This window comes from Pagrus major, chromosome 2, assembly GCF_040436345.1.
Source record: "Pagrus major chromosome 2, Pma_NU_1.0".
NCBI lineage: Eukaryota > Metazoa > Chordata > Actinopteri > Spariformes > Sparidae > Pagrus > Pagrus major.
The window spans coordinates 8,282,157-8,294,885 of NC_133216.1; positions in this window are offsets into that span (position 1 = coordinate 8,282,157).

Sequence of the window (12,729 nt, forward strand, 5' to 3'; positions counted from 1 at the left end):
TTTGGGAGCGATTTCGAGTCAATCGGTCCAAAGACCTGGAAGCTATTGAAAAAATGGGCCACTTTTTTCTTTAAAATATTCACCAAAAATACAAATTTCACCGGAATCCGATGGGGACTGCTGTGTCTCATTCAGCGAGTAGAGGACCACATTCGTGACGAATTTCGAGTCAATCGGTCAAAAGACGACCGTAACCCTAACCCTAGCTCCATAACCCTAACCCTAACCCTAACCCTAGCTCCATAACCCTAACCCTAACCCTAACCCTAATGCCAGCCTTAAGGCAGTCTCATGAAACATTGTCTCTTTTCACTAAAATATTCACCAAAAATACAAATTTCACCGGAATCCGATGGGGACTGCTGTGTCTCGTTCAGCCAGTATAGGAGCACATTTGGGAGCGATTTCGAGTCAATCGGTCCAAAGACCTGGAAGCTATTGAAAAAATGGGCCACTTTTTTCTTTAAAATATTCACCAAAAATACAAATTTCACCGGAATCCGATGGGGACTGCTGTGTCTCGTTCAGCCAGTATAGGAGCACATTTGGGAGCGATTTCGAGTCAATCGGTCCAAAGACCTGGAAGCTATTGAAAAAATGGGCCACTTTTTTCTTTAAAATATTCACCAAAAATACAAATTTCACCGGAATCCGATGGGGACTGCTGTGTATCGTTCAGCCAGTAGAGGACCACATTCGTGACGAATTTCGAGTCAATCGGTCAAAAGACGACCGTAACCGTAACCCTAGCTCCATAACCCTAACCCTAACCCTAACACTAATTCCAGCCTTAAGGCAGTCTAATGAAACATTGTCTCTTTTCACTAAAATATTCACCAAAAATACAAATTTCACCGGAATCCGATGGGGACTGCTGTGTCTCGTTCAGCCAGTATAGGAGCACATTTGGGAGCGATTTCGAGTCAATCGGTCCAAAGACCTGGAAGCTATTGAAAAAATGGGCCACTTTTTTCTTGAAAATATTCACCAAAAATACAAATTTCACCGGAATCCGATGGGGACTGCTGTGTCTCGTTCAGCCAGTATAGGAGCACATTTGGGAGCGATTTCGAGTCAATCGGTCCAAAGACCTGGAAGCTATTGAAAAAATGGGCCACTTTTTTCTTTAAAATATTCACCAAAAATACAAATTTCACCAGAATCCGATGGGGACTGCTGTGTCTCGTTCAGCCAGTATAGGAGCACATTTGGGAGCGATTTCGAGTCAATCGGTCCAAAGACCTGGAAGCTATTGAAAAAATGGGCCACTTTTTTATTTAAAATATTCACCAAAAATACAAATTTCACCGGAATCCGATGGGGACTGCTGTGTCTCGTTCAGCCAGTATAGGAGCACATTTGGGAGCGATTTCGAGTCAATCGGTCCAAAGACCTGGAAGCTATTGAAAAAATGGGCCACTTTTTTCTTTAAAATATTCACCAAAAATACAAATTTTACCGGAATCTGATGGGGACTGCTGTGTCTCATTCAGCGAGTAGAGGACCACATTCGTGACGAATTTCGAGTCAATCGGTCAAAAGACGACCGTAACCCTAACCCTAGCTCCATAACCCTAACCCTAACCCTAACCCTAATGCCAGCCTTAAGGCAGTCTCATGAAACATTGTCTCTTTTCACTAAAATATTCACCAAAAATACAAATTTCACCGGAATCCGATGGGGACTGCTGTGTCTCGTTCAGCCAGTATAGGAGCACATTTGGGAGCGATTTCGAGTCAATCGGTCCAAAGACCTGGAAGCTATTGAAAAAATGGGCCACTTTTTTCTTTAAAATATTCACCAAAAATACAAATTTCACCGGAATCCGATGGGGACTGCTGTGTCTCGTTCAGCCAGTATAGGAGCACATTTGGGAGCGATTTCGAGTCAATCGGTCCAAAGACCTGGAAGCTATTGAAAAAATGGGCCACTTTTTTCTTTAAAATATTCACCAAAAATACAAATTTCACCGGAATCCGATGGGGACTGCTGTGTCTCATTCAGCGAGTAGAGGACCACATTCGTGACGAATTTCGAGTCAATCGGTCAAAAGACGACCGTAACCCTAACCCTAGCTCCATAACCCTAACCCTAACCCTAACCCTAGCTCCATAACCCTAACCCTAACCCTAACCCTAATGCCAGCCTTAAGGCAGTCTCATGAAACATTGTCTCTTTTCACTAAAATATTCACCAAAAATACAAATTTCACCGGAATCCGATGGGGACTGCTGTGTCTCGTTCAGCCAGTATAGGAGCACATTTGGGAGCGATTTCGAGTCAATCGGTCCAAAGACCTGGAAGCTATTGAAAAAATGGGCCACTTTTTTCTTTAAAATATTCACCAAAAATACAAATTTCACCGGAATCCGATGGGGACTGCTGTGTCTCGTTCAGCCAGTATAGGAGCACATTTGGGAGCGATTTCGAGTCAATCGGTCCAAAGACCTGGAAGCTATTGAAAAAATGGGCCACTTTTTTCTTTAAAATATTCACCAAAAATACAAATTTCACCGGAATCCGATGGGGACTGCTGTGTCTCATTCAGCAAGTAGAGGACCACATTCGTGACGAATTTCGAGTCAATCGGTCAAAAGACGACCGTAACCCTAACCCTAGCTCCATAACCCTAACCCTAACCCTAACCCTAGCTCCATAACCCTAACCCTAACCCTAACCCTAATGCCAGCCTTAAGGCAGTCTCATGAAACATTGTCTCTTTTCACTAAAATATTCACCAAAAATACAAATTTCACCGGAATCCGATGGGGACTGCTGTGTCTCGTTCAGCCAGTATAGGAGCACATTTGGGAGCGATTTCGAGTCAATCGGTCCAAAGACCTGGAAGCTATTGAAAAAATGGGCCACTTTTTTCTTTAAAATATTCACCAAAAATACAAATTTCACCGGAATCCGATGGGGACTGCTGTGTCTCGTTCAGCCAGTATAGGAGCACATTTGGGAGCGATTTCGAGTCAATCGGTCCAAAGACCTGGAAGCTATTGAAAAAATGGGCCACTTTTTTCTTTAAAATATTCACCAAAAATACAAATTTCACCGGAATCCGATGGGGACTGCTGTGTCTCATTCAGCGAGTAGAGGACCACATTCGTGACGAATTTCGAGTCAATCGGTCAAAAGACGACCGTAACCCTAACCCTAGCTCCATAACCCTAACCCTAACCCTAACCCTAATGCCAGCCTTAAGGCAGTCTCATGAAACATTGTCTCTTTTCACTAAAATATTCACCAAAAATACAAATTTCACCGGAATCCGATGGGGACTGCTGTGTCTCGTTCAGCCAGTATAGGAGCACATTTGGGAGCGATTTCGAGTCAATCGGTCCAAAGACCTGGAAGCTATTGAAAAAATGGGCCACTTTTTTCTTTAAAATATTCACCAAAAATACAAATTTCACCGGAATCCGATGGGGACTGCTGTGTCTCATTCAGCAAGTAGAGGACCACATTCGTGACGAATTTCGAGTCAATCGGTCAAAAGACGACCGTAACCCTAACCCTAGCTCCATAACCCTAACCCTAACCCTAACCCTAGCTCCATAACCCTAACCCTAACCCTAACCCTAATGCCAGCCTTAAGGCAGTCTCATGAAACATTGTCTCTTTTCACTAAAATATTCACCAAAAATACAAATTTCACCGGAATCCGATGGGGACTGCTGTGTCTCGTTCAGCCAGTATAGGAGCACATTTGGGAGCGATTTCGAGTCAATCGGTCCAAAGACCTGGAAGCTATTGAAAAAATGGGCCACTTTTTTCTTTAAAATATTCACCAAAAATACAAATTTCACCGGAATCCGATGGGGACTGCTGTGTCTCGTTCAGCCAGTATAGGAGCACATTTGGGAGCGATTTCGAGTCAATCGGTCCAAAGACCTGGAAGCTATTGAAAAAATGGGCCACTTTTTTCTTTAAAATATTCACCAAAAATACAAATTTCACCGGAATCCGATGGGGACTGCTGTGTCTCGTTCAGCCAGTATAGGAGCACATTTGGGAGCGATTTCAAGTCAATCGGTCCAAAGACCTGGAAGCTATTGAAAAAATGGGCCACTTTTTTCTTTAAAATATTCACCAAAAATACAAATTTCACCGGAATCCGATGGGGACTGCTGTGTCTCGTTCAGCCAGTATAGGAGCACATTTGGGAGCGATTTCGAGTCAATTGGTCCAAAGACCTGGAAGCTATTGAAAAAATGGGCCACTTTTTTCTTTAAAATATTCACCAAAAATACAAATTTCACCGGAATCCGATGGGGACTGCTGTGTCTCGTTCAGCCAGTATAGGAGCACATTTGGGAGCGATTTCGAGTCAATCGGTCCAAAGGCCTGGAAGCTATTGAAAAAATGGGCCACTTTTTTCTTTAAAACATTCACCAAAAATACAAATTTCACCGGAATCCGATGGGGACTGCTGTGTCTCGTTCAGCCAGTATAGGAGCACATTTGGGAGCGATTTCGAGTCAATCGGTCCAAAGGCCTGGAAGCTATTGAAAAAATGGGCCACTTTTTTCTTTAAAATATTCACCAAAAATACAAATTTCACCGGAATCCGATGGGGACTGCTGTGTCTCATTCAGCGAGTAGAGGACCACATTCGTGACGAATTTCGAGTCAATCGGTCAAAAGACGACCGTAACCCTAACCCTAGCTCCATAACCCTAACCCTAACCCTAACCCTAGCTCCATAACCCTAACCCTAACCCTAACCCTAATGCCAGCCTTAAGGCAGTCTCATGAAACATTGTCTCTTTTCACTAAAATATTCACCAAAAATACAAATTTCACCGGAATCCGATGGGGACTGCTGTGTCTCGTTCAGCCAGTATAGGAGCACATTTGGGAGCGATTTCGAGTCAATCGGTCCAAAGACCTGGAAGCTATTGAAAAAATGGGCCACTTTTTTCTTTAAAATATTCACCAAAAATACAAATTTCACCGGAATCCGATGGGGACTGCTGTGTCTCATTCAGCCAGTATAGGAGCACATTTGGGAGCGATTTCGAGTCAATCGGTCCAAAGACCTGGAAGCTATTGAAAAAATGGGCCACTTTTTTCTTTAAAATATTCACCAAAAATACAAATTTCACCGGAATCCGATGGGGACTGCTGTGTCTCATTCAGCGAGTAGAGGACCACATTCGTGACGAATTTCGAGTCAATCGGTCAAAAGACGACCGTAACCCTAACCCTAGCTCCATAACCCTAACCCTAACCCTAACCCTAGCTCCATAACCCTAACCCTAACCCTAACCCTAATGCCAGCCTTAAGGCAGTCTCATGAAACATTGTCTCTTTTCACTAAAATATTCACCAAAAATACAAATTTCACCGGAATCCGATGGGGACTGCTGTGTCTCGTTCAGCCAGTATAGGAGCACATTTGGGAGCGATTTCGAGTCAATCGGTCCAAAGACCTGGAAGCTATTGAAAAAATGGGCCACTTTTTTCTTTAAAATATTCACCAAAAATACAAATTTCACCGGAATCCGATGGGGACTGCTGTGTCTCGTTCAGCCAGTATAGGAGCACATTTGGGAGCGATTTCGAGTCAATCGGTCCAAAGACCTGGAAGCTATTGAAAAAATGGGCCACTTTTTTCTTTAAAATATTCACCAAAAATACAAATTTCACCGGAATCCGATGGGGACTGCTGTGTATCGTTCAGCCAGTAGAGGACCACATTCGTGACGAATTTCGAGTCAATCGGTCAAAAGACGACCGTAACCCTAACCCTAGCTCCATAACCCTAACCCTAACCCTAACCCTAATGCCAGCCTTAAGGCAGTCTCATGAAACATTGTCTCTTTTCACTAAAATATTCACCAAAAATACAAATTTCACCGGAATCCGATGGGGACTGCTGTGTCTCGTTCAGCCAGTATAGGAGCACATTTGGGAGCGATTTCGAGTCAATCGGTCCAAAGACCTGGAAGCTATTGAAAAAATGGGCCACTTTTTTCTTGAAAATATTCACCAAAAATACAAATTTCACCGGAATCCGATGGGGACTGCTGTGTCTCGTTCAGCCAGTATAGGAGCACATTTGGGAGCGATTTCGAGTCAATCGGTCCAAAGACCTGGAAGCTATTGAAAAAATGGGCCACTTTTTTCTTTAAAATATTCACCAAAAATACAAATTTCACCAGAATCCGATGGGGACTGCTGTGTCTCGTTCAGCCAGTATAGGAGCACATTTGGGAGCGATTTCGAGTCAATCGGTCCAAAGACCTGGAAGCTATTGAAAAAATGGGCCACTTTTTTATTTAAAATATTCACCAAAAATACAAATTTCACCGGAATCCGATGGGGACTGCTGTGTCTCGTTCAGCCAGTATAGGAGCACATTTGGGAGCGATTTCGAGTCAATCGGTCCAAAGACCTGGAAGCTATTGAAAAAATGGGCCACTTTTTTCTTTAAAATATTCACCAAAAATACAAATTTCACCGGAATCTGATGGGGACTGCTGTGTCTCATTCAGCGAGTAGAGGACCACATTCGTGACGAATTTCGAGTCAATCGGTCAAAAGACGACCGTAACCCTAACCCTAGCTCCATAACCCTAACCCTAACCCTAACCCTAATGCCAGCCTTAAGGCAGTCTCATGAAACATTGTCTCTTTTCACTAAAATATTCACCAAAAATACAAATTTCACCGGAATCCGATGGGGACTGCTGTGTCTCGTTCAGCCAGTATAGGAGCACATTTGGGAGCGATTTCGAGTCAATCGGTCCAAAGACCTGGAAGCTATTGAAAAAATGGGCCACTTTTTTCTTTAAAATATTCACCAAAAATACAAATTTCACCGGAATCCGATGGGGACTGCTGTGTCTCGTTCAGCCAGTATAGGAGCACATTTGGGAGCGATTTCGAGTCAATCGGTCCAAAGACCTGGAAGCTATTGAAAAAATGGGCCACTTTTTTCTTTAAAATATTCACCAAAAATACAAATTTCACCAGAATCCGATGGGGACTGCTGTGTCTCGTTCAGCCAGTATAGGAGCACATTTGGGAGCGATTTCGAGTCAATCGGTCCAAAGACCTGGAAGCTATTGAAAAAATGGGCCACTTTTTTCTTTAAAATATTCACCAAAAATACAAATTTCACCGGAATCCAATGGGGACTGCTGTCTCTCATTCAGCGAGTAGAGGACCACATTCGTGACGAATTTCGAGTCAATCGGTCAAAAGACGACCGTAACCCTAACCCTAGCTCCATAACCCTAACCCTAACCCTAACCCTAGCTCCATAACCCTAACCCTAACCCTAACCCTAATGCCAGCCTTAAGGCAGTCTCATGAAACATTGTCTCTTTTCACTAAAATATTCACCAAAAATACAAATTTCACCGGAATCCGATGGGGACTGCTGTGTCTCGTTCAGCCAGTATAGGAGCACATTTGGGAGCGATTTCGAGTCAATCGGTCCAAAGACCTGGAAGCTATTGAAAAAATGGGCCACTTTTTTCTTTAAAATATTCACCAAAAATACAAATTTCACCGGAATCCGATGGGGACTGCTGTGTCTCATTCAGCGAGTAGAGGACCACATTCGTGACGAATTTCGAGTCAATCGGTCAAAAGACGACCGTAACCCTAACCCTAGCTCCATAACCCTAACCCTAACCCTAACCCTAGCTCCATAACCCTAACCCTAACCCTAACCCTAATGCCAGCCTTAAGGCAGTCTCATGAAACATTGTCTCTTTTCACTAAAATATTCACCAAAAATACAAATTTCACCGGAATCCGATGGGGACTGCTGTGTCTCGTTCAGCCAGTATAGGAGCACATTTGGGAGCGATTTTGAGTCAATCGGTCCAAAGACCTGGAAGCTATTGAAAAAATGGGCCACTTTTTTCTTGAAAATATTCACCAAAAATACAAATTTCACCGGAATCCGATGGGGACTGCTGTGTCTCGTTCAGCCAGTATAGGAGCACATTTGGGAGCGATTTCGAGTCAATCGGTCCAAAGACCTGGAAGCTATTGAAAAAATGGGCCACTTTTTTCTTTAAAATATTCACCAAAAATACAAATTTTACCGGAATCTGATGGGGACTGCTGTGTCTCATTCAGCGAGTAGAGGACCACATTCGTGACGAATTTCGAGTCAATCGGTCAAAAGACGACCGTAACCCTAACCCTAGCTCCATAACCCTAACCCTAACCCTAACCCTAATGCCAGCCTTAAGGCAGTCTCATGAAACATTGTCTCTTTTCACTAAAATATTCACCAAAAATACAAATTTCACCGGAATCCGATGGGGACTGCTGTGTCTCGTTCAGCCAGTATAGGAGCACATTTGGGAGCGATTTCGAGTCAATCGGTCCAAAGACCTGGAAGCTATTGAAAAAATGGGCCACTTTTTTCTTTAAAATATTCACCAAAAATACAAATTTCACCGGAATCCGATGGGGACTGCTGTGTCTCGTTCAGCCAGTATAGGAGCACATTTGGGAGCGATTTCGAGTCAATCGGTCCAAAGACCTGGAAGCTATTGAAAAAATGGGCCACTTTTTTCTTTAAAATATTCACCAAAAATACAAATTTCACCGGAATCCGATGGGGACTGCTGTGTCTCATTCAGCGAGTAGAGGACCACATTCGTGACGAATTTCGAGTCAATCGGTCAAAAGACGACCGTAACCCTAACCCTAGCTCCATAACCCTAACCCTAACCCTAACCCTAGCTCCATAACCCTAACCCTAACCCTAACCCTAATGCCAGCCTTAAGGCAGTCTCATGAAACATTGTCTCTTTTCACTAAAATATTCACCAAAAATATAAATTTCACCGGAATCCGATGGGGACTGCTGTGTCTCGTTCAGCCAGTATAGGAGCACATTTGGGAGCGATTTCGAGTCAATCGGTCCAAAGACCTGGAAGCTATTGAAAAAATGGGCCACTTTTTTCTTTAAAATATTCACCAAAAATACAAATTTCACCGGAATCCGATGGGGACTGCTGTGTCTCGTTCAGCCAGTATAGGAGCACATTTGGGAGCGATTTCGAGTCAATCGGTCCAAAGACCTGGAAGCTATTGAAAAAATGGGCCACTTTTTTCTTTAAAATATTCACCAAAAATACAAATTTCACCGGAATCCGATGGGGACTGCTGTGTCTCATTCAGCGAGTAGAGGACCACATTCGTGACGAATTTCGAGTCAATCGGTCAAAAGACGACCGTAACCCTAACCCTAGCTCCATAACCCTAACCCTAACCCTAATGCCAGCCTTAAGGCAGTCTCATGAAACATTGTCTCTTTTCACTAAAATATTCACCAAAAATACAAATTTCACCGGAATCCGATGGGGACTGCTGTCTCTCATTCAGCGAGTAGAGGACCACATTCGTGACGAATTTCGAGTCAATCGGTCAAAAGACGACCGTAACCCTAACCCTAGCTCCATAACCCTAACCCTAACCCTAACCCTAGCTCCATAACCCTAACCCTAACCCTAATGCCAGCCTTAAGGCAGTCTCATGAAACATTGTCTCTTTTCACTAAAATATTCACCAAAAATACAAATTTCACCGGAATCCGATGGGGACTGCTGTGTCTCGTTCAGCCAGTATAGGAGCACATTTGGGAGCGATTTCGAGTCAATCGGTCCAAAGACCTGGAAGCTATTGAAAAAATGGGCCACTTTTTTCTTTAAAATATTCACCAAAAATACAAATTTCACCGGAATCCGATGGGGACTGCTGTGTCTCATTCAGCGAGTAGAGGACCACATTCGTGACGAATTTCGAGTCAATCGGTCAAAAGACGACCGTAACCCTAACCCTAGCTCCATAACCCTAACCCTAACCCTAACCCTAGCTCCATAACCCTAACCCTAACCCTAACCCTAATGCCAGCCTTAAGGCAGTCTCATGAAACATTGTCTCTTTTCACTAAAATATTCACCAAAAATACAAATTTCACCGGAATCCGATGGGGACTGCTGTGTCTCGTTCAGCCAGTATAGGAGCACATTTGGGAGCGATTTCGAGTCAATCGGTCCAAAGACCTGGAAGCTATTGAAAAAATGGGCCACTTTTTTCTTTAAAATATTCACCAAAAATACAAATTTCACCGGAATCCGATGGGGACTGCTGTGTCTCGTTCAGCCAGTATAGGAGCACATTTGGGAGCGATTTCGAGTCAATCGGTCCAAAGACCTGGAAGCTATTGAAAAAATGGGCCACTTTTTTCTTTAAAATATTCACCAAAAATACAAATTTCACCAGAATCCGATGGGGACTGCTGTGTCTCGTTCAGCCAGTATAGGAGCACATTTGGGAGCGATTTCGAGTCAATCGGTCCAAAGACCTGGAAGCTATTGAAAAAATGGGCCACTTTTTTATTTAAAATATTCACCAAAAATACAAATTTCACCGGAATCCGATGGGGACTGCTGTGTCTCGTTCAGCCAGTATAGGAGCACATTTGGGAGCGATTTCGAGTCAATCGGTCCAAAGACCTGGAAGCTATTGAAAAAATGGGCCACTTTTTTCTTTAAAATATTCACCAAAAATACAAATTTCACCGGAATCTGATGGGGACTGCTGTGTCTCATTCAGCGAGTAGAGGACCACATTCGTGACGAATTTCGAGTCAATCGGTCAAAAGACGACCGTAACCCTAACCCTAGCTCCATAACCCTAACCCTAACCCTAACCCTAATGCCAGCCTTAAGGCAGTCTCATGAAACATTGTCTCTTTTCACTAAAATATTCACCAAAAATACAAATTTCACCGGAATCCGATGGGGACTGCTGTGTCTCGTTCAGCCAGTATAGGAGCACATTTGGGAGCGATTTCGAGTCAATCGGTCCAAAGACCTGGAAGCTATTGAAAAAATGGGCCACTTTTTTCTTTAAAATATTCACCAAAAATACAAATTTCACCGGAATCCGATGGGGACTGCTGTGTCTCGTTCAGCCAGTATAGGAGCACATTTGGGAGCGATTTCGAGTCAATCGGTCCAAAGACCTGGAAGCTATTGAAAAAATGGGCCACTTTTTTCTTTAAAATATTCACCAAAAATACAAATTTCACCGGAATCCGATGGGGACTGCTGTGTCTCATTCAGCGAGTAGAGGACCACATTCGTGACGAATTTCGAGTCAATCGGTCAAAAGACGACCGTAACCCTAACCCTAGCTCCATAACCCTAACCCTAACCCTAACCCTAGCTCCATAACCCTAACCCTAACCCTAACCCTAATGCCAGCCTTAAGGCAGTCTCATGAAACATTGTCTCTTTTCACTAAAATATTCACCAAAAATACAAATTTCACCGGAATCCGATGGGGACTGCTGTGTCTCGTTCAGCCAGTATAGGAGCACATTTGGGAGCGATTTCGAGTCAATCGGTCCAAAGACCTGGAAGCTATTGAAAAAATGGGCCACTTTTTTCTTTAAAATATTCACCAAAAATACAAATTTCACCGGAATCCGATGGGGACTGCTGTGTCTCGTTCAGCCAGTATAGGAGCACATTTGGGAGCGATTTCGAGTCAATCGGTCCAAAGACCTGGAAGCTATTGAAAAAATGGGCCACTTTTTTCTTTAAAATATTCACCAAAAATACAAATTTCACCGGAATCCGATGGGGACTGCTGTGTCTCGTTCAGCCAGTATAGGAGCACATTTGGGAGCGATTTCGAGTCAATCGGTCCAAAGACCTGGAAGCTATTGAAAAAATGGGCCACTTTTTTCTTTAAAATATTCACCAAAAATACAAATTTCACCAGAATCCGATGGGGACTGCTGTGTCTCGTTCAGCCAGTATAGGAGCACATTTGGGAGCGATTTCGAGTCAATCGGTCCAAAGACCTGGAAGCTATTGAAAAAATGGGCCACTTTTTTATTTAAAATATTCACCAAAAATACAAATTTCACCGGAATCCGATGGGGACTGCTGTGTCTCGTTCAGCCAGTATAGGAGCACATTTGGGAGCGATTTCGAGTCAATCGGTCCAAAGACCTGGAAGCTATTGAAAAAATGGGCCACTTTTTTCTTTAAAATATTCACCAAAAATACAAATTTCACCGGAATCCGATGGGGACTGCTGTGTCTCGTTCAGCCAGTATAGGAGCACATTTGGGAGCGATTTCGAGTCAATCGGTCCAAAGACCTGGAAGCTATTGAAAAAATGGGCCACTTTTTTCTTTAAAATATTCACCAAAAATACAAATTTCACCGGAATCCGATGGGGACTGCTGTGTCTCATTCAGCGAGTAGAGGACCACATTCGTGACGAATTTCGAGTCAATCGGTCAAAAGACGACCGTAACCCTAACCCTAGCTCCATAACCCTAACCCTAACCCTAACCCTAGCTCCATAACCCTAACCCTAACCCTAACCCTAATGCCAGCCTTAAGGCAGTCTCATGAAACATTGTCTCTTTTCACTAAAATATTCACCAAAAATACAAATTTCACCGGAATCCGATGGGGACTGCTGTGTCTCGTTCAGCCAGTATAGGAGCACATTTGGGAGCGATTTCGAGTCAATCGGTCCAAAGACCTGGAAGCTATTGAAAAAATGGGCCACTTTTTTCTTTAAAATATTCACCAAAAATACAAATTTCACCGGAATCCGATGGGGACTGCTGTGTCTCGTTCAGCCAGTATAGGAGCACATTTGGGAGCGATTTCGAGTCAATCGGTCCAAAGACCTGGAAGCTATTGAAAAAATGGGCCACT